Source organism: Mastomys coucha, unplaced genomic scaffold (assembly GCF_008632895.1).
Source record: "Mastomys coucha isolate ucsf_1 unplaced genomic scaffold, UCSF_Mcou_1 pScaffold21, whole genome shotgun sequence".
NCBI lineage: Eukaryota > Metazoa > Chordata > Mammalia > Rodentia > Muridae > Mastomys > Mastomys coucha.
Genome location: NW_022196904.1, coordinates 148,513,139 through 148,535,148, shown reverse-complemented (window position 1 = coordinate 148,535,148; position 22,010 = coordinate 148,513,139). Strand labels below are relative to the sequence as shown.

At 42.8% G+C, this 22,010-nt stretch overlaps 1 long non-coding RNA gene across 5 annotated transcripts in view; it reads left to right on the top strand.

The window, feature by feature from the left end:
• LOC116101111 overlaps positions 1 to 5,086 on the top strand; it is a 16,876-nt gene extending 11,790 nt beyond the window's left edge. For 3 of the 5 annotated variants that reach the window (XR_004122777.1, XR_004122778.1, XR_004122780.1), the window contains 3 exons: positions 1,272 to 1,378; positions 2,319 to 2,470; positions 4,916 to 5,086. This is a non-coding gene — a long non-coding RNA (uncharacterized LOC116101111). The remainder of the gene's footprint in view (positions 1 to 1,271; positions 1,379 to 2,318; positions 2,471 to 4,915) is intronic. The other 2 variants (XR_004122779.1, XR_004122781.1) reach the window with 1 other exon arrangement.
• The last annotated feature ends 16,924 nt before the right edge of the window (positions 5,087 to 22,010 follow it).

Sequence of the window (22,010 nt, the reverse complement as noted above, 5' to 3'; positions counted from 1 at the left end):
ACCACCACCACCACCACCACCACCAACAACAACAACAACAACAACAACAATTATTTTTATTTTAAATCTGGCAATTAACATGATTACAACATAACTGACAGGTTCTCAGACCCTATTCCAGTTTCACCCACCATGACTACTGCAAATGAGTTCCTTGAGAATTTCCTGTGGTATTACATTCTAAATCACTTTAACTTCCTAGAGTGTGCAAGAGCTAGTTTCTGGCCAGCCCCAGGCTTTCCAGACCTGCAAAATATGTCCTCAAGAAACCCTTCATCGGGCTATTAATGGGAAAATACTGTATGAAGGAACCAAGAGAGTTGCAGACACACTGATTGCTGCATTTTATGTGAAGTACAGAGTGAACATAGAGCCATAAGACAGGCATAAGAGCCGTCCCCCCAAGGCCTGAGTTCATACGTACAGAGTATGTAGAACTTTCTGACCTATGAATGTAATCCTTTTCCCTGGAGAAAATATTAGTGTATTGCATTCAGATTATTCTTATATCCCCAAAATACTATACAAAGGTCCTACAGAACTTCACAGCAAAAGAAAAGCTAATGCTTTTCAATATATTAACAACAACTATTGACAGCAAGACTGAGTTCATTTCATCCATTGAAGATATATGTATCCAGTATACACTGTCCAGTGCATCCTGAGACAGAACTACTATACGAGTGGACTGGATCAAGAGCCATTCTCTATCCACCCAAGGCTTGGAAGACTGTGTTGTACTTAGCCTGAAAAAAAAATGATCACTAGGAATCCAAATTTGAGGATATGGAACACTTGATCTATCAGTTCTATCCAATTTACACTGGAAATACTTCTTCATTTCAGCAATGTTACATATTTGACTGAAAATCTCCAGTATGCTAACAGAACAACTTTGAGTAATTCAGTGATTTAATTCCTAATCCACTGCTCATGGCAATATGAGAAAGCCACACAGATTTATTTTCTGCATGTCTTCATTTTTTGTTTTTAGTACTGGATGAATTTTTAATAGATTTGATAACTTGACAGGAAGAAAGATAAATAATCATAGTATGTTTCACATACTATGAAGAAAACTTCTTGTATCTAACGATTAGAAAAAAAATAAGCTTACTGAAAAAAAAAATAGCTGCTAAAAGTTTTCTTGACCTTGCTGAGTTTCATGTTGTAGTAGGGGGCCTTTGAGTAAAGCAACTAATTACATATGTATTGGATTTGTAATATATTTACATAATGTAAACATATTCCTGTATGTATGCATTTGCTAGATTGACCTGCAAGACTGCAGAGATTACAAAATCCCACCATGGAAGTAGAAGAGCTAGGGGCTGGAAAGCCAAGTGGTGGCTCAATCCAGGCTGGCAGAAGTCTCTCGGTAGGCAGAGTAATTCCTACTCTAGGCCTAAGGCCTGAGAGCCCTCGGCTTGTTTGTAAGGAAGGGATTGCCTCTTCTGTGCTCCTCTTCTGTCAGAACCCCTAGCCAATTTGATTACTCACCCACATCAGAGCAGATCTACCCCCTCAGTTTCCTGACTCAAACAGCTATCTTCCCCGGAAACACCCTTAGAGATGAAACCAGAAGCGCAGCTTATTAGCTCTCCAAGCTTGCCACAAGCCAGTCAAAGTGATACCTAAAGTCAAGTCCCTCAAACAGTTTCACAGATTGCGTGTGGTTTGGAGGAGTCGGCCTGCTTGTCTCATTCCCGATTTGTGAGGAGCTCACAGCTAAACTTCCCCAGCGCGCTGATCACTTGATTATAGACCGTCTGCCACACGCTCTGCACCTCTAGGAAAACTACGCTTTTTATAGTTACTCCAATTGCAGATTTTCTGCTATAAAAATATCTTGTGGGGGAGAATCTATGCAAATATCCCATTCTTCTTTAAAGTTTCTATTTATCTATAGACTTATGTTGCCAAGGGCTGGTGGATTTCTATCGACCCAAATGACTCTCAGACAGGGTGGTGCTCATGTGTTTCATGTTGAGTCTACTTTCTGTGTTTTTTGGGTGTTTTTCGCCTTGCTTCTGAGAACAAGGTTCATACTCAGCTTCCTTGCCTCAGATTTGGCATTTTTCTCCAAAGCATGCGGTTCCTTTGTGGAGAGTCGCATCTTCTAGAAGATAAGACTAAGGCTGTGTTCACTGCTATAGAAGTTTTTCTACTATAGACAAAGCTGGAGATATAACTATACTCAAGTTCGTGTAGCTATGTACATACATACTATTCATAGGCATATATGCATTTTTACATTTTGTTTTGTTTTGGTTTTTGGCCTTTCTATGATGGCTAATCTTCACTGTTAACTTGACTAGACATAGAATCTCCTAAGAGACTGAGCCACATCTACAGGAGTGTCTGGGAGAAGTTTCTAGAGAACTACCTGAAGAAGGAAGAACCACACTGAGTATGAGAGGTACCATCCTCACCAGCAGGAGCCAAAAGGGACGAAGGAGTCGAACTCTGGGTGAGTGCAGCAGTTCCCTGATGACTTCCTGATGGTTGTGATGTAACTGCTCAGCTCCACCACACTCTTCCACCACTGTGGACTGACTCCCTTAAATCTGTGAGCAGAAGCAGGCGGCCAGTGGTGAGTGGATTTTAGGCCAGGCAGTGCGTATCTCAGCAAACAACAGACAGACAAGAATCTAAAAGAGAGAACAGGGAAAAATCCAGACCTTTTCCCAAAGCAGAAGTGGCTCCAACGGTAGGAGAGTTAAACTAAGAAGTGTTAGGAAAAGGGGCGGGGGCATTACAAAGGCATGGTCAGTGTGATTGACATGGCTCTGTGAGGTGGATGATGGGAATGGCTGACTCACCGTGGCTTGCTGCTGATGGATTTCAGAGTTCTTTGCTCAGTTGTACTGCAGCCAGCTGAGCTGGGCATGGTCTTGTGGACTAGTGTCAGCTGGATTACATGGCTAATCTTTACTCAAATATTCCCTGCTTTGGAGAACAGTTACTGTAGACAGAGGATTTTAGATGTTTCCAACTAAACATCAGACATGCAATAAAAAAATCTGTAGAGCAAAACTTAAAAAGAACAAATAAACAGAAAAATTCATTCATATTCACTCATATAGAAAAGTTACAGATTAAAAATAGCAGCTTGAAATATATATTTTTTCAGTTTTCTTTTTAAAATGATAGTAAAAGACTTTCTATTTTCTGGAAGCTCATAAACGCAGAGAGATTGTGTGTGGAGGAAATACAAAGGAAAGCTTGGAGTGTTTGTGAGTGAGGAGAGGGTGTGAACTGTCAGAGATTCAATGAACTGAAACCCATGCTGGCAGGGCTGGAGAACGAGTCATTTGTCAGTTTGTACCCTAGAAGCAAGAGCAGGATGTGCAGGACTCAGTGTCACCAGGTAGCAACAACAAAAGCTCCTGGGCAAATATGTGGAGGCCTTGTTTTAGAAGTTCCCTTCTCAAGGTCTTGAAGGTGTCCCTGCCCAACCAACCCTTTGTACAGAGTGGAAGTTCAGCCTCAGAGCTATGCTGTCTAGTGTGGTAAATGCATGCTTCTGGTGCCCTCTGAAAGACATCAGATCACAAAGCTTCAGTTAGGAATGAAATGTAAAATATCCTGGCCAGCAAGATAGGTGAGCAGGTAAAAGTGGATGCCACCAAGCCTGATGACCTGAGTTTGACTCTTGGGACCCACATGGTAGAGAAAGATAACAGTTCCTAAAATTGTCTTCTTATCTTCACAACACACACACACACACAAACACATACACACACACACACTCTCACACACACACACATAATACGTGTAAGAAAAAAAATAAGATATAAAATATGGAGCATTTGAGCATAGGCTTCTGCCAAGTATGCCCTTAGCCAGTCCTCAGTACTGCAGCCAACAAACTAACGAATAAAATATTGTTAAAAAAAACAAATAAATAAAATAATGATCCTATGTTGAAGCATTATTATTTTTGGTCAACTGGATTGAATAAAACATGATTACAATTAACTGCTACTTCTTTTTAGTATTAATTTAGAGATAGAGTCTCCTGTAGCCCAGGCTGACCTTGAAGTAAATACGTAGTAGAGGATAACCTTGGACTTCTGATCTTCTGACATCCACCTTTCAAGGGTTGGGATTATAGGTGGATGGCATGCCCAGTTTTTACGGTGCTAGAGATGAATCTCAAGGCTTTGTGAATGCTGGCCAAATACTCTAACTGAGCTATATCCTCTGCCCTTTTTTTTTAAAAAAAGATCTACTTTATTTATTTTATGTGTATGAGCACACTGTAGCCATACAGATGGCCGTGAGCCATCATGTGTGTGGCTGCTCTCCTGGCCCCGCTCACTCCGGCCCTGCACTCTGTACTCTTTTTAATTCAAATTTAAAATGATTTCTATAATTCATGTTGTACTTCCACCAGAACACGCTTCTCTAGAGTGTATTGACTAAATGGTGACTTGGAGGCAAGGGCATGGCTGAAGAGTTTCAATACCGAATGTGGGGCAGTTAAGTAAAAGGTAGAGTTAGCTACCCAGTGATTGTGGGTTCCTGACAGCTAGGTCAAAGGTGGAGATATTCGCCTGAGGAGAAGCTAATCAATCTAAGAAAACCTTAACATCCTGAGGCAGATGTGTCAACTCTTGAACCTGTCTCTTTGACATTGGCTTCTGCCCACAAAGCCCTGAGCTCTGCAAACTCCTGCTATTTGCATCAATAGAATGCCCCTTTGAGCTAGAGGACAGGCACACCAAGACATCAGCAGGCTCGTGTGCTTTCAGATGCTCAATACAGAAAGCTGGCTCCCTGTTGCGCTGTGGGGTAGAGAGCCCTGGGCTGGGGGGTCTGTACTGACTCCCAGAATTTCCTGCAGCACTGGGGTTCCAATCCCTCACCAGCTTCCATCCCTTTCCTTCCTACTTTTCCATCTCCCTCTTAGAGTCTCCTGAGATCATCTCTAAAGTAAATTACCTGAACTGGATGCTCTGCTTCTGGATCTACCACGATGGAGACTGAGCTCAAACACCCCAACAAACAGACATTCAAAGAAACTCTTTAAAAGTTCAGAGGCTAACACAGTTTGAGGGATACTATTAAGGTAAAAGCTCAATTTCCAGCACTGCAATAAATGAATAAATACATGAGTGAATGAATGAATGATAAAAAAAAATTCTACCTATGTAGTTCATGGAACATTGGGTCATAGCACAGTACTAAGTATGCAAGGGAACTTGCAGGTTTTGCTCCTCTCACTGAAGAATCACCAAGATGTGGGGCTACACTTGTCTCAAGATTAGTACCCGCCATATTCTGAGCGCACAATAGGCGTCCCTCACAGCCCCGCCTCCAGTGCTAGATTATGTAGGTTAAAGCGAGTCCTATGCTGGCTAAGTGTGACAGGAACTTCTTTGTTAATGGAGAACCCATCCTTAATTTCACTTTGAGTTACTTCTACTCCTCAGTCTGTCTCATATTCCAGGATCAGCAAGCCAAGCCCCAAAGGCAGCCATCTCATGATCGGAACTGAAACTGCTCACCCCACCCAGAAGCAGTAACTTTCCTTGCATCAGCAAATCCCCAATCTCCAGACCTGATACAATTATCAACCAGGGGACAGTTTAGCCAAGTCTGTTGGACTTAACTTTGTACCCTTCTTTTCTTCTCCATGGATAATCCTGGAGTGTTGTCTGTACTTTTAAGACAGCAGCAGTCAGGCTGCTGTCCTTTCCAGTACTGGTGACACTGATATAAATTTCTTTTCTTTATCATTATCACTTATTTCTTTGCTGTGGGCAAGTTTTTGGAATGAGTGTTCAGATGTGGTATTTTGAGCTTCTCCATAGAGTCAGGCCTCTAGCCTAGGACTCCAGGACACAAGGAGATACATTCAAAGGACAGAGACAGAAGGTAGGGGCAGTTCTGTTGTGTGGTAGATGGAATCTTCATGACAGACTGAAGAAGCTAGAGTGACCCTGAAATAAGCAAGCTTGGGTAGCAGCAAGAAGAAGTGATGCTAGAAAGCCAGCTGGGTGCTGCAGAAGGAAGGCTATCCTCCAGAGGGAAGATGTCACATGTATTTTATGACCTGCTGACCTCTATGCTTTCTTGGTCAGAGGCTACACTAGATTCTAGGCCTTTTATCTATAGAGCTCACCTTCATGGTCACATGGACTTTGCATAATTGTTGCCTGGAAACTTTTTCCTCCAGATTCTATGGTGTTTAGATATGTTTACATTAAACTGCCTGGGTATCAGACTCTACAAGTCTGACCTAGTTCGAACAAGTCAGTAAGCTTCTGAGAGAGTTGTAGTGAGGGGCATAGGTGAAAGGATCCAGGAATGAGGCTGGCAAAAAGCCCAGCTTACTTCATGCAAGGCTTGGCTTACAATGCTGGGGAGAATGAACTAACAACATCAGAGTGTCACTGGCAGGCTTTTGGTGATGCTTCCTGGAAAGGACCCTCTTCTGTGTTCTCTCCACTGTGAGTTTCAGTGTAAAAATCTTCTGTCTTTGTAGTCTCTCTAGAGCAGAAGTTCTCAACATGTGGGCTGAGACTCCTGTGGGTGTCAAACAACCCTTTTACAGGGGTTGCATATTAGATACCTTGCACATCAGGTATAATTTACACTATAATTAAACAGTATCAAAATTATAGTTATAAAGTAGCAACAAAAATAATGTTATGGTTGGGGGTCATCATGACATGAGGAACTGTATTAAAAGGTTGCAACACTAGTAAAGTTTAGAACCACTAGGAGCCTTAGAACCATTGCTCTAGAGAGATTGCTCTACTCCTCTAAATCTTTTGAAAAGGAAAGTATCTGGGACAGTGAACACAGATGTGTCTGGCAAAGCTCTGAAGTGGTGTGTGTGTGTGTGTGTGTGTGTGTGTGTGTGTGTGTGTGCGCACAGCCACTCCTTGCCATGCTCACACAGCCCGTTGTTTGCACCTCTCTTGCAGCGTCTTTGTGTGGCCCAGAGAATGGCGAACAGCTGAACTGCCTTCTACAGTTTCATTTGATCCTCGCTAATATGATTATTTTCCAAATTCGTGTATAGCCTTAGACCAGTTACCTGAGTTCTAGAAAGCACTAAGAAGTGATCAATAGGAGAACACTGCTTCTTTGTGATGTTACAAGAGCTAGACAAAGGCCTTAGGAGGTCCATAAACCACTGACAGATGTGAGGGTTGGTGGGGGATCTGGGAGGAGAGACAGAGAAGTGACTACAAGGAGTCCTTTAAGGAGTATGTCAGGAGCCTGGAAGGGCCTCCTGGCTTTTCTCGTACTACGAAAACCACCAGGTAGTGGTTGTGCCATCAAAAGATGGGAATCTGCGTCCAGAACACCCAGACTTCATAATAAGCTAATGGGAGGATGTATGAGCTGCTGAGCTGCATGGCCTAGACTTTTGTTCCAAACCAAGTTATAGATTAGAGCCAGGGTTGGGAATGTTGGGGGCACAAAAGTTCATCCACAGATTACCAGGGAAACCAGGAATGTTAAACAGTAATGTCTCAATGGAGGAGATAAAATACCTGTGTTCCGCCGGGAAGGCTGAGTGTGGATATAGTTAATGGTCTTGTGACCTTTTGATACTCGTAGAGGCAGACTTCACCCCACCCCACCCCCAATACTTATTCCAGACTCTCCCTAGACATTTATCTTTAGCTCCCAGTCAATAAATCCACCTTTAGGGAAGATATCACATGTATTTTATGGCCTGCTGACCTCTATGCTATCTTGGTCTAATTGAACAAAATTCAGTTCTAGTTAGGATGCTATTAAAATCCATGCAAGCTGTCATATCCCATTGGGTTTCTATTGAAATGTTCAACAAGGAAAATTCTAGTCCACTCCAGCTTGGGGACACCTTGGGAAACAGATCTGAGTGGAAATTTCCTTGAGATGATTTTTTTTTTTAAGACAAGGTCTCACTACATACCTTAAGCTGGAGCTTGCTATGTAGCTCAGGCTGGCCCTGAGCTACCCTGGTGCTCCTCCCATAGCCTCTGGAATTCTAGAACTCTAGCTGTGTGTGCAGCAACATGCTTGCATTCAAACTTTTTTTTAAAATTTTATCTTGTCTGTCTCTACTGGTGCTGAATGGTAGCAATTAACTGGTATAGCACTCATTTTTTAAAAGAAATTATTTACGTTTACTTATGTGTGCATGTTTTGTTTGTATATATATATATATGTATATATATATATATATATATATATGTCATATGTATGCCTGGTGCCTATGGAGGCCAGAAAAGGATGTCAGATCCCCTGGAACCTGAGTTATGGGTGGTGGTGAGCTACCTGTTTGGGTTCTGAAGGCACATGGATTTCTTCAAGAGTAGCAAGTGTCCTTAAATGCTGTGGGCCATCTCTCCAGGCCCAGCTATGAAATGTTGTTGGTCTCCAAGTAATCCATGGATCTAAACAAGGAGACAGGAGGGCTCTCCACAGGTCTCTTCTGGATAGCTGCCTCTCTTCCTGGCTTGTGATGACTGACTGGGGTCATATTTCATGCTCCAATCTTCTTGGCAAGCCATTGTCCAGCCCCACCTGTGGTCCTGGACAGGTAGAGCTGTACTTTGCACAGAATAATAGACCCTAATCCCTTCAGGATTTTTGCCATTTTTGTGATACATGTTGCCTATCATCTAAGTGTCTAATAATAATATCTTCCTCATTTCCAAAACTTTAATATTCCATGAGAAACATTTTGATATTCTAGTTTCCAGCAACATTTTGTTCATTTGCTCAGACTTCCCTAACAAAGAACAACAAATTGAGAGGCTTAAAACAAACAAACCCAGAAACCTATTTTGTCAAAGAGGCTAGAAATGCAAAGTCAAGGAGTAGGTAGAGCCATACCCATCGGGAGTTCCAGATCAAGTCCTTCTCTTCCTAACTGCTGCTAGTGATTGACAACCTACTTCTCCAATCAGTGACCTCATTTCCTAACTGGTGCTGGTAAATGATAACCTACTCCTTCATTCAGTTCCCCCACTTCATATGATGATCTCCTGTCTGAGTGTTTAGGTCAAATTTCCATTTTTATGACGATGCCAATCACATGGGATTAGGATCTACCCGAGTGATCACATTTGGAAGTCAGTTTCCCATTGAAGTTGCATCACGGATACTGAAGGGTAAAACTTCAACATCCTTTTTACATGTGGATAGTTGTCACAGTTCAACACATGACAGTAGATGGTTATAACAGATGTCTGTCTGTCTGTATGACATTAGCCAGATTGAGACAGAAAGCATCTCCAACACCAAAAAGCTCCCTTTGCCCCTCCCTCCCATAATCCCCCATTACATCTTTTGTTCTGAACATACAGCCCTTGCTTCATGTGCATGACTTTCATTTCACTTGGTACCATTAAGAACTAAAATAGAAAGAAAATTTTCTAATCATCATGAATTCAAGGAATACTTTTATCATGGCTGAAGGAGGGTTTGTAACAAGGAATTATAAAATATTTTATTTTAAATTGTGTGTATGTGGTGTGTGTGTATGTGTGTGTGTGTGTGTGTGTGTTGTTCACAGAGGCCACATTCAATTTGAGGTTAGGAACTGAACTTGGGTCTTCTAAAAAAGAACAGCATTCAATATTATCCACTAAGCCATCTGTCCAGCTCTGCAAAGGGATTTTTGGAGACAATATCTAGATAGCATGCTCATACTAAAACACTAGAAGACCAGTGACAACTAGAGCAGTCATATTGTCAGTGATAACCTGGACTTTGAGCTACTCAGTACAGAACTCTACCAAGACTTCATACTTAAAAAACAATTTATTTGAGCTGGGAAATGCACACCTTTAATCTCAGCACATGGGAGGCAGAGGCAGGTTGACTTCTGAGTTCTAGGCTATCCTGGTTTACAGAGTGAGTTCCAGGATATCCAAGACTATACAGAGAAACCCTGCCTTGAAAAACCAAAACCAAAAAGCACAATAAAATAAAAATATTATTTATTTGTTCATCTATGTATGTATCTATGTATGCATCTATGTATTATGTATCTCTCTCTATATGTATGTATGTATGTATCTCTATCTATCTATCTATCTATCTATCTATCTATCTATCTATCTATCTACCTATCTATCTATCTATAGAGGCAGGATCTTCCTCTGTAATCCTGACTGGCCTGAAACTCACAGCCATTGTCCTATTTTGTCCTCCAAATACTAGAACTACAGTAGTGAGCCACCTCATTCTATCTAAAACAGTATACATTTGGAGTTTTAGCCAAATTTCAAGCACTATGTTATTTATTCATAAACATTTTATTTAACTTTGTACCATAAAAACCTTTTGGGAAAGTATGCCATTTTTATCTCAAATAATTAACTAGGACATAGCATGTTCACCTAACAAATAGCTAAATCCCCAGCTAACAAACGAGTCCTGAATCCAGACAAAATTCTTTGGATTCTCAGATTTGCATTTGGTTCACCAAATATTTGGTGTGTGACCATTTTGGTCCACATTGTCTCTGCTCTCAAAAGAATGAATAATTAATCACCCTTGGAGAAACCTTGCTTAAAAAGATAGTTTTAAAAGCAATGTGTTCAGAGAAGGTCCGCTCCACTTGGAATGGGTGAGGATTCATATACAGAAGGAAAGAACGGACAGGAGATGGGCAGAAAAGATGAGCAGAAGAGTCATAAAACATGGAGGAAAGTCAAGCAGGCGACAAAGCTCTGCCTGAGTGCAACTGGGGTTGTAGTTGGAGTCAAGTCAAAATCAGGATTGAAGACAATGAAGAAATCTATGCCATGATGACAGTGGCTTCCCTGAGGTGGCACACTCATTCCTCATGGACTTCTTTGAGACTACACATGCTCCTGCTATCCAAGACATACTATGCTATACTATGCTATTTCTCAGGGAAGGAGCCTCCAGCTCACCTCAGACTCCAGTGTCCCCTATACTTTAACACCTGTCAGTGATGCTTTAGCATATCCCTTGAGTTTACGACATCCATGAAGGAGATGAGGTGTCCCTGCAGCATTTTAGGGAACGTAGTTCATGGACTTGCATTTGAAGTAACTTTTTCAAGAAGCAGCTTGGGAGATGGAGTTGAACACATACATCTTGGGAAGGGCGATCAGTTAAGAGTTTCAAGCAATGCAAGGTATGTCCAGGAAGAAGTAGTCAGCATGGTAGGGTGTGGGAGGGGAGGAAAGGTCATTCCAGAGAAGAAGTTTGAAGATACAATCGCTAACAGCTGGTGGGTGAGTCACTGGAGGCCAAGAAGTGAGATGTGGTTTGCCTTCTCAGCCGTCACAGCTATGCATGCATGCACACACGCACGCAATTGCTCGGCTGCTTCTAACTCAATGTCACACTGAGTTTGGCATGCAGCTTGAGACGCAGAAATTGGAGGACACTAAGGAACCAAGTGAAAAAGGAAAGGGCATTTGTTAATCTAGATGGGAGAAAATTCCCTATCTTCTCTTCTCCCCATTTCCTACTGTCTTTTCTGGTTTGGGGCTGCTCATGCAGAAAGAGTACCTACCATCTATTCTTGGGTTGAAGATCCCTTTAAAGACCCAAGGAAGCTTCATCAGAGAGGCAGAGAGTAAAGAGTTGATTCAAGAGTAGCCCTGTATTGCATATTGAAAATGTGCCTTTAGATTCTAGCCAAAGGAAGGGCCTTTGCTAAGGGTCTGTGCTGTTTCACTAGACAAGAATGTGCAGAAAGTGTTAACCACAGCCTCTCCGAGGACCGCTGCCTGAGACTGCCCTCCTACAGAGAGAGCCCTTCTATGGAGAGTAGCTGAACCTGCTTCCGTGTTCCGCTGTGTGCTGTAGCTGTATATAAAACTACTTCCTCATAAAGCAGTGCCTAGAATAGACAAACTGAGTTTCTAGGCTGCTGGTTGGTCTCCACCAGAGCACACAGCCCACCACATGCCAACTTTCTGAATGTATGTCTGTATGACTACCCTTTCTTTATTACCTCATTGTCCTAGACAGGTTAAGTCCAAAGCTGTGCAAGTTACAAAAAACAGGCTCTTGAAATACAACCGTGTGTGGCAGAATGGAATTTAATAGGCACACAACAAGTACTAGTCTCTTTTCTATTTTGACATTTCTTTGGGATCATGTTTAACGAAGTGGGTGTTGATAGAATCTTCTTGATCCCTACATTTATTCAGTTATCAATGGTAAATCTTGAAGTAGAGTAGCAACCAGGATGTTTCTGCAGTCCACTGTTTCTACATGGAATGGGGGATGAGGGGTCCTGAAGCTGCTGTGTTGGGGTTGGAAACTACTAAACAGAGCTGAAACTCTCTGTATCAGGGCACTGTGGCTGCAAAATAATATGACTGACTAAAAGAAACAAAACCAGAAACATAGCAGAAGAGTGTGGCATAGCTCAGAAGATTCCGGAGAAGTCAGAGATTTAGACTAGAATGGGGGAGGTGGTGCAAGGCAGAGCCTGAAGCAAGGATTTCACATCAGTCCTGACTTGGTTACTTCCTGGATTGGTTTAGCGCTGTCTTTGAAGTTCGTGAACAATTCGGACTGGATGAACTCAGTTACAAGTCTGCCCCTTCACTGCACAGGAATCGAAAGAACAAGTACTTTGGGTAAGGACTCTCCATGCATTAGTGAACTTCCTTAGTGGGAGAGTTTGCACATGCTGTGTAGGCTGATCTAGGCTACTCTGTCACCATGGCAATCTATGGCCATATCACCCCGAATGTGCTTGATTTTGGTCTGTGCGCAGGGCAATCAGCTCTTATGGAGAGAAACGTCTGGCTTTGGGACAACTGGGCTAAAAGGCTACTGTTCAACTGCTAAGGGTTTTTAACCTTGGCATAATTGATATTTTGGGCAGGATAGTTCTTTCATGGCTTACTTTGAGTATCCTAGAGTTTTTAATAGTACCCTGGCTTCTGCCAAGCACATATAGAGGAGAGGATAACTGTACCTCAGTTTCCAGGTCAGCTTAGAGAGCAGCCAATCCATTAGCCTTCTTGCCCTGGAGAAGCCATTTCTCTCAGAATCCCAAGAAGACTTTTCAAAATTGTTTGGTAAGGAAAGAGTGGAGTTGATGGGGTCTGTGGAGCAAAGAAGAGGAAAAATAGAGAGGGTCCTAGAGAGGGAAACAGGCAAAGGGAGAGAAATGCAGATGAAGGGTGACATGCAGCTCTGTGTGCTCGTTTCTGTAGCTCCCACACAGACCTGAGGACTATGCAGAAAGTGAGCCACTCTTCTGTGCCAATAGCAGAGGCCAGACTTTGGGAAATAACTTGCCCTTTAAATTAAACAACAACTATCCCGGTCCTTCTTACCAAGCTCTATGTGCCTCGAGCTATCAGAGAGGTACACATATGTTCTTAACTGCTTCCTCTCTAAATGCCAATAAGGAAGATGATGATATTAGCCCTTATTTGTACATTAAGATATTGAGGGTCAAGAAGAAGTTGAATTCTTTCAGGTGCACACGCAAGATTTGGATATGTTGTCTGTCTGTCTGTCTGTCTGTCTGTCTGTCTGTCTGTCTGTCTGTTTGTAGTTTTAATTGAGGGACTGGGGATACAACCCAGAGTCTGACACAGGCTACCATGTGCTCTGCTGTGTAACTATGCCTCTAACTCCAGAAGGAGGATCTGAGTGAGGCATAAGGTAGGAGTGCTCCAGCCTAGATGGCCATAAATCCAGGTCCCATAGACACGGAGCACAGAATTCTTCCTGTGATCCATTTAGATTAGAATGGGTGAGGTGAGGGTCACCATCTCCTGCCGCAGCCCAGGCACAGGTGGATCTCAGTGCCTCCAGCTTTGGAAGCAGGGCTGACCTTGAAGCTAATGCTGGTTGGCTTTGGAAAGGCAGCTGTCTCCTGTGCTGCCTCTCTCCCACTCTCCAGCTGGTGCATTAGCTCACCTATTCATCTCCACTCTCCCTTGGCCTGCAGGTCACCAGGCTACTCGATAGCACCTTGGCCAGAGACTCAGGAGAGGAAAGGAAAGGAGAAGGGGGGAAACTTAGCTCCACTTTTGTTACCCGAGGCGTCAGCTGAAACCAATGCCCACAAAGGGAGTTTTGTGTTTCCCATGAATTTAAAATGTTCCCATCACTCATGCTACCAAGTGTCCTAAGCTGGTGATTAAGGAAAGAATGTTAGCATTGTGCAAGCAGAGGAATTTATGTGGAAAAGACCATAGAACACATTTTGTACGTTAAAACCTGAATATCAAGGATTGCAAGGAGAGAGCACTCTTCATCCTTGTTCCTGCCTCAATTGGGAGGCAAAGGAGATGTATGGGAAAAAGAGCCATGGAAAGGCTATGGATCTTCAAGAGTCTGAGTAAGAACTTCACAGCCTCTATGTAGTTTCTTCTCCCCTGAAGCCTACATTGTCTTTGTTTTGCTTTTTCCAGTTTGGCTCAGGTGCATTTTTTTTTTTTAACAGTCTTCTTAAAATCGAGATGCTGAGAGCGACCCTATAGGAAGACCAGCAGTCTCAACTAACCTGGACCTCCCCTCAGGGTGCTCCCACCTACCCCTCAAGATCTCTCAGACACTGAGCCACCAAACAGGCAGCATACACCTGCTGATATGAGGCCCCCAACACATATACAGTTAGAGGACTGCCTGGTCCAGCCTCAGTGAGAGAAGATGCTCCTGATCCTTCAGAGACTTGAGTCCCCAGGGGGTGGGAAGGCCTGAAGAGGGGAGGGACATCTTCTTGGAGACAGTGGAGGAGGAATGGGATGAGAAACTCTCAGAGGGTGGATAGGGAGGAGGCTAACAATGGGACTGTGAAAAGATTAAATCATAATAATGATAATAATAATAATAAATAATAAATGACCTTATGCCAAAAAGGTACAGGCAGATTAAAAGCAACCGTTGGGGGAGCATTGGAATCTCATAGGTTTGGTTACTGGGGGGCTTTTGATAAATTTAAAAGAAACTTATTCCCTAAAAGAGAAAACAGGTGTCTTTTTAAAACTTTTCTCAAGTTTTCTCTCTCTTTTTTTGTTTCTTATTCTTTTCCTTTTAAAATTTACTGCTTCATAGAACTTGGAGCATTTTTACTATTTTATCCTCTGTTTAGACCAGATATTTCTAGATTCTTAGTATCCCATTCAAAGAATTGAAGAAACACACACACACATGTGTGTGCATAGTAGCAAGGCTTTTTATTTGGAAGCAAAGCAAAAACCTAGGCAAGATTCTCTGCAGGAAAGCACCAAGACTTCCCCAGGGGCTCCTGGCCCCTGGCCAGAGCTTCCTCTTCGTAGGTCTAGGACTTGGTTGCTAGGCACGGAGTGTGAGTAGTCTTCTTTTGATTGACAGGCTTGAGTGATGGAAACTTTTGTTCACTGAAAAGGTCTTTCTTCCACGATGCATCTTATTTTAATAATATTCATGCACAACCTTACATAGGGATATGCTGCTAATATTCTTTCGCAGGGAGAAACACAAACGACATATCCCTCTTTTTAAAGTCCTAGTGACAGAGGCACAATTCTTCCAAAATTCACTCTGTGAGTTCACTAGGGGTCTGAGTGTTCCTCCCTGCCACAGGAAAGACCTGGAAAGCCTTTACCTGGCAGGAACGAGGGCTTCCCTGGAGCCACAGAGATGGAGCCCTCCAGGCTCCACTATCCTATCCCCTGACTGTATGCTCTAGTCCCTTCCAGAAGCCACAAACTATAAGGTGGAATGGCGTACAGCAGGTGGTGGGAGCAGTTGGATACTCAGATGAGGGTCTGGCAACCCTCCCCACACTTCCATGAGAGGGTGTAAACAGCTAACAACTCTGACTGGGATGATCTTCTCTTAAGAGGGCACAGCTGAGCTTTCCAAGATGGCAGCTGCTTGACTCTTGGGATAGTCACTGACTACAGCATAGGATGATTATTCGATTTTCCCTAAAAGTTCATGCATAGGACATGGTTTGCTTTATGGTGCATGTGTCCAGAACCAGCCCAGGCTAGAATAGCCTACTACACCTTATTCCAGGATGCTTTAGGAAGTGTTTGGCTATGAAAAGGGAGTTTCTAGGTGTCAGCAAGCACCATAGGTCAAAGTGTCCTGAGTGCTTTGTTTTGGGGCTGTGTGTGTGTGTGTGTGTGCGTGCATGTGTGTGCTGCTTGACACACATGGGGGTCTTATGTTGCTAAGTGTATTGTTGGTAAAGATGTGTGTATGTATCGCAAAACATACACCCTAGGGGTGGGGGTAGAGGGAAGGTATGGGGGAGGGAATGGGGACAGCAGAGGGAGGGGAATCTGTGCTTGAGAAAAGAAAGGAAGGAAGAAAGAGAAAGAAGACAAGAGATATATATCTTCTTTTCTTTAAGTAAAATTTCTCTTTTATACCCTTTTCCTTTAAAAACTCCTTTTCTAGCAACAACAAAAGAAACAAATTTTTTGAGCACACTGGAAGAAAGCAGATGGGCTGGGCAGTTCGTAGAGTAACATCTGCAGCTTAGAGCCATGGGCCCTGTGCAGCAAGGGACAGGAGGTCTTCCTGTGCTCTGCTGAAGTTGCCTTGGCTGTGGCTTCTGGGCATGTAGCTCACACCTGGAAGGAGGGCAGTCCAGATAGCTGGTGTGCACAGCAGAGGTCACAGGACAGCAGGTTGCATCCACAGTGGCTCACACTAAACTTCTGGAACATCTAACTTTTTAAAATCATGAAATGGCTCAAATAAATGCAGAATAGAGGGAAAGCCATTAGTTAGAAACCAGAAATGAAGCAAGGCAAGAGAATGTATTCAGGAAGAATATACTTCTTGGGGAGGAAGCAGGTCGGAGGAAGAGGAAAACTACAGTCACTTAGTAGTAAGGCCGGAGGCTCCAATGTCATAAAAGGTTCAGGGGTTGTTTGCACAGCATGGGCTTTCTTACATATGCTCTATCTGTCGTGTGTAGTTCTACATACAACATCACATACACATCTCTCATTAACACCTTAAATCTCTATGAAAAGTTGAGCACTTCAGGATTCCAATGGGCCTTGGGTAATATACTCTGGAGTGCCTCTGCACCAGTGACTGCAGCTGGCTCTAGTTGGCTTCAGCTAGGGGTTTCCAGTTTTCCTCCTTGCCCTCTCATTTTCCTTATATGCTGATGTTACCTTGTGCAAGTTCTTCCCCGGCTCACCCTCAGGCCTGTTCTACTTCCTTATCACTACCCTGTATCCACAGTGCTGAAGATGCCCCTGTGAGTGGACCACTCAAGTGTGTTCGAGAGACTCCTTGTTGATGTGTTGCGGCAGTGACTTACAAAGGCTGAGAACACAGACCCTGAGCACCTGGAGAGGCCATGCTTAGCATGGGCATCACAAAACAGCAGTGCTCACTGTCCTAGGAAATGCAAATGACCAAGGAGGTCCTATCCCTTCTGGGTTATTTCCCTGTCTTAGTCAACTGCTGCAAAAGATGCACAGAAGGAAGCGATATTTGGTTCCTTTCAGTTCTTCCTGGTTCGCTCACTAGGAAGTCTCTGGCTGGTGAACATGCTTGCTATGGCTGAAGTAAAGGCTGGTGTGTTGTTTTGTTCAGTGTTTCTGTTGCTCTGGTAGGAACACAATGCATGTGTGTGAATGTAGCAATGTAGTCAATGAGATCACATAATGATGTGGAAATATGATACTTCCACTTACAAATTAACTGTTCATATCCTTTGCATTGGTAATTGATGTTCAGCTGGTGAGATGACGTAGTGGGTGTAGGTGTCTGCAGCTGAGTCTGATAATCTGAGTTTAATTCCAGGTACTAAAAAGGTAGAAGGAGAGAACCTATTTACACAAGTCGTCCTGTGACCTTCACATGCACACTGTGGTACATGCATGAGAGATCAGAGGTGAACATGCACATAGGTAGATAGATAGATAGATAGATAGGTAGATAGATAGATAGATAGATGACATTTAAAACAAATGTGGTGGTATAATAACATCTGTAATCTCATTCTTGAGAAACTGAGGCAGGGCAACCTCAGGTAAATAGCAAGACTTTTGTCTTATGATAAATTAATGAGTGAATAAATGAAAAGGTAAATGTAAGATTTTGAGAGTCGAGTCTTATGTCCAGGATGTTGTCCCACTCACAAAGACACAGAGACAGAGATTGATGCAATACGCAAGAGGTTTAATAATGATCCAGGGGCTGGTGAGATGGCTCAGCGGGGAAGAGCACCATCTGCTCTTCGGAAGGTCATGAGTTCAAATCCCAGCAACCACATGGTGGCTCACAACCACCCGTAATGAGATCTGATGCCCTCTTCTGGTGCATCTGAAGACAGCTACAGTGTACCTACATATAATAAATAAATAAATCTTTTAAAAAAAAAAATAATGATCCAGTATACTAGGGGCGACCCACAATCCGGGCAAAGGCGACCCCAAGGGACAAAAGCACACACTATACCCTTTCAGAACATAGGCTTACAGCATGAGTTGGTTGTCTCTCATTGGTGGAGCCCATTGTTCTTTGTTTCCATTGCCCTTTGTGTCCCAGGTGAGGAGGAGATACCTGTTGCAGGTAGGAGGGGTGTGGGGAGATCCACCCCCTACTGGGGATGTTTCCTGGAACTGAGCATTACTCCCCGCAATTAGGGCATCTCCTGGGGATGGATGTTTATTTAGTAAACTCTTTTGAAGCTCTCTGACTTTATGCTTAATGGACATTCCTGGCTTCCTGGTATTTTTATGAGGTGTCCCTGTTTGCTCAATTCTTACATAAATAAATATTTAACACCAATGATGCTTGATAATAGGACATGATAAATTCATGCGAGTCATTTAAATATTTTCTAATTAGAATGACACTGAATATTATGAGAAACATGTTATTTTATATTCAATGGCACTTTCCCTGTGTTTTGAACAAAGTCCTATTTTTTTTTTAAATTTTGCACTACAGTACACAAATTATTTACCTTGTCCCATTTTTGGATGGGCTGGAGACCATATTTTGCAAAATGAGAGGTCACAGGCACGTTTTGAAGCCAAGGGCTGTTTGTTTGTGACTGTAGGTTACACTGTCTGCTGGTTCTATTTCTGATCTCAGGCCTTCCTCAAAGGCATACACACACACAAACACACACACACACACACATACACACACACACGAACACACACCAGAGAATTATTTCTCTGGCTTATCAGTAATGACAACATCTGTCTAACTTTTACAGAATGTACTTTATTCTCCTTATCTATAGGATATGAATTATAATCTTCCCAATCAGGCTTTTAAATGACAACCTTCTTCCCTAGACTCTTCTTTCCTCCAAAGACCAAGGGTTACCACCTTGCTCCTCTGCTCAAGTTGGAATGTGTCCAGCCCCCAAAGAGCCTATAAGTGACATCCTCTATCAAATAACCGACACTAACACTCAGTACTGAATGGAAACAATTTCCCTGCTTCCGCCAAGCATAAAAAAGTAGATTAAAAGTCACTTTGAAATGCCAGCATAGAGACAGTATGTGTTTCCTTCAGAGCCACTGTCCTTCAAGGAGCAGCCACTTGTGTGGTTGATGCTAGCTCAGGCTGTATTCCTACCAATGTCTTGATCCTGTATTCTCCAGTGTCCCTTCTGCTTCTCTTGTAATGATTACAGTCTTCACCATCATTCTATGATCAGGAGGAAAGAAATATACATGCCAGATTTCCCAGGAAAAGCTCCTTGTATGGTTCCGCTTGGCTAATCTCCCATCAGTTTCAATTGAGTTGTGTTAAAGGTTGATTAGTTTAAAAGGTTATTTAAACTGATCACTTTAACAAAGAGGAAGTCAGTCTATTGATGCATTTCATTTTGTATTTTATTTTTTTGTAGATGGAAACTTAACACATAGAATTAACCATGCTAGGCAGGTGTTTTACCACTGAGCTACAACCTCCAGCCCCATCTCATTTTAGATATAGAGAAAGAAGTCCTTTATCTTATTCCTTTGGGAAATATGAGAGGGGTCTTTTCAACATGCCTATCTAGTGACAGAGTTGGGCCTGAACCTTGATTATGTACAGTACTATCTTATGATGCAATTTAAGAAGTCTGTACATCTACACTTTATCTCCTTCTAGACGCCAAGTTTCCAAGGGCCAAAGAATAGTGTTCTATCAGTGTTATAACACTTAGCTTAGTACTGTCAAAGAACAAAAATTTAAAATTCAATTTAAAGATTTTAATTGTCTTTCCTCTTTTATTGCATGTATGTGCATGCATGCTTGTGTATGTATTTGCATGAGTATGGATGAGGGTGCACATATCTGTGTGTCAGTGTGTTTAGAAGCCAGAGGACAATCTCAAGAGTTATCCTCAGGATTGTTCTTGAGACAGAGAGTCTCATTGGCCCAGATTTCCCCAATTTGGCCAGACTGCTAGCCATCTCTGGGAGTATAAGAATGTGCTACCACACTGCCTTTTTACATGGGTTCTGGGGACTAAACTTGGGTCCTCGTGGTTGTGAGCCAGGCACTTTACCCACCAAGCTCTCTCCTCCACTCTGGCTTTGCTTCTGATTGTAGAACTGTCTGCTGCTCTACTTCACTTCCCCAGATGAACAAAGAAGACAGGCAGAAGATGTTTTTTTGCAGATATATAAAGAGCTGGAAAAGGCAAGAAACAGTGGAATGCAGATTGGTTGTATCAAGGTTACTTTCTTTTAAGACAAGGACAAGAGACAGAACTACAGAGAAGTAACTGGCTGGTTACCAGCACGAATCTTGTCCTAGTTAGGGTTACAATAGTTGTGATAAAATACCTTGACCAAAAGCAGCATTGGGAGTAAAGGGTTTATTTCACTTCCACATCCACACCACAGTACCTCATTGAAGGAAGTCAGGACAGGAGCCTGGAGGCGGAGACCATGAAGGAGTGCTGCTTCCTGGCTTGCTCCCCAAGGCTTGCTCAGCCTGCTTTGTAAGGCTTCCACCTGCCCAAGAGCAGCACAATGGGCAGGGCCCTTCCACAATGTTAATCTAGAAAATGCCCCACAGGCTTGTCTACAGACCAATCTTATGGAGGCATTTTCTCAATTGAGGTTCCTTCCTCTCAGGCAATTCTAGTTTCTGTCAAGTTGACAAAAACAAAATAAAACAAACAAAACTCAAAACCAAAACCAAAACCATAACAAAACAAAAGCCCCAAAAAACAAAAAATAAAACTAGCCAGCACAGTACTTCAGACTATGCCTTTTGCATAAAAAAGGATTCAATAGAGGGAACTTCATTATCATGTTAATTGAATATGGCCTATTTAGGATATTTGCCTGTGCTTAATTTCAGTTTGGTGAAGGAACTGGACACGAGTGACTCCATTTTGATTTTCAGTCTGGTCCTACTGAGTCCCATGTCGGAGCTTAGTCCAGAACACTGTCCCAACTGTGCTGGCAGCCATGAAGATAGTCTAGAGACACTTGGTCTACTCCCCTTATCTACCAGACCGCTGAAACAATGGGTCCCAAGAAATTGGAAAGTCTGCTGCAACTTCATGCCTGGGAATGGAAAAGCTGAAGCCAGAGGGGAAGCTTGTCTTCCAGTAAGAAATTTCACAACTCTCCAGGAGGGAGAGACTAGAGCTGAGGCAATGAAGATGGGCTTGCCCACGCCTTGGCCAGGACTGTTTAGATATGCACAATTGTTTCCTTCTATTTAAATCTAATGCTAACTTCAGGATCTGGGGAATATGTTGGGAGGGAGGGAGCGATTGGACTTCTTTGTTCCTTTACCTAGAATGAATTAGAACTGCAGAGCAGGTGGGCTTTGAGGTTTTAGAAGCCCACACCATTCCCAGTTAACTCTCTCTGCTTCATGCCGGTGGATCAAGATGTGAGCTCTCAGCTTCTGCCCCAGTGCTGTGCCTGCCTGCTTCCCCCCATGATGCTCATGTACTCTGACTTTCTGTAACTGTCTTGGTGTGGAGAGCTGCTTGAGCCATGCCTTGAGATGGCATTGGCTTCCGCCATGCTGAGAGAGAGTGGTCTCATAAACAAGCCCTTAATTGGCTAAGCTTGCTGCCCTTGGTTGCGTCTGCATTTGGTGACCTA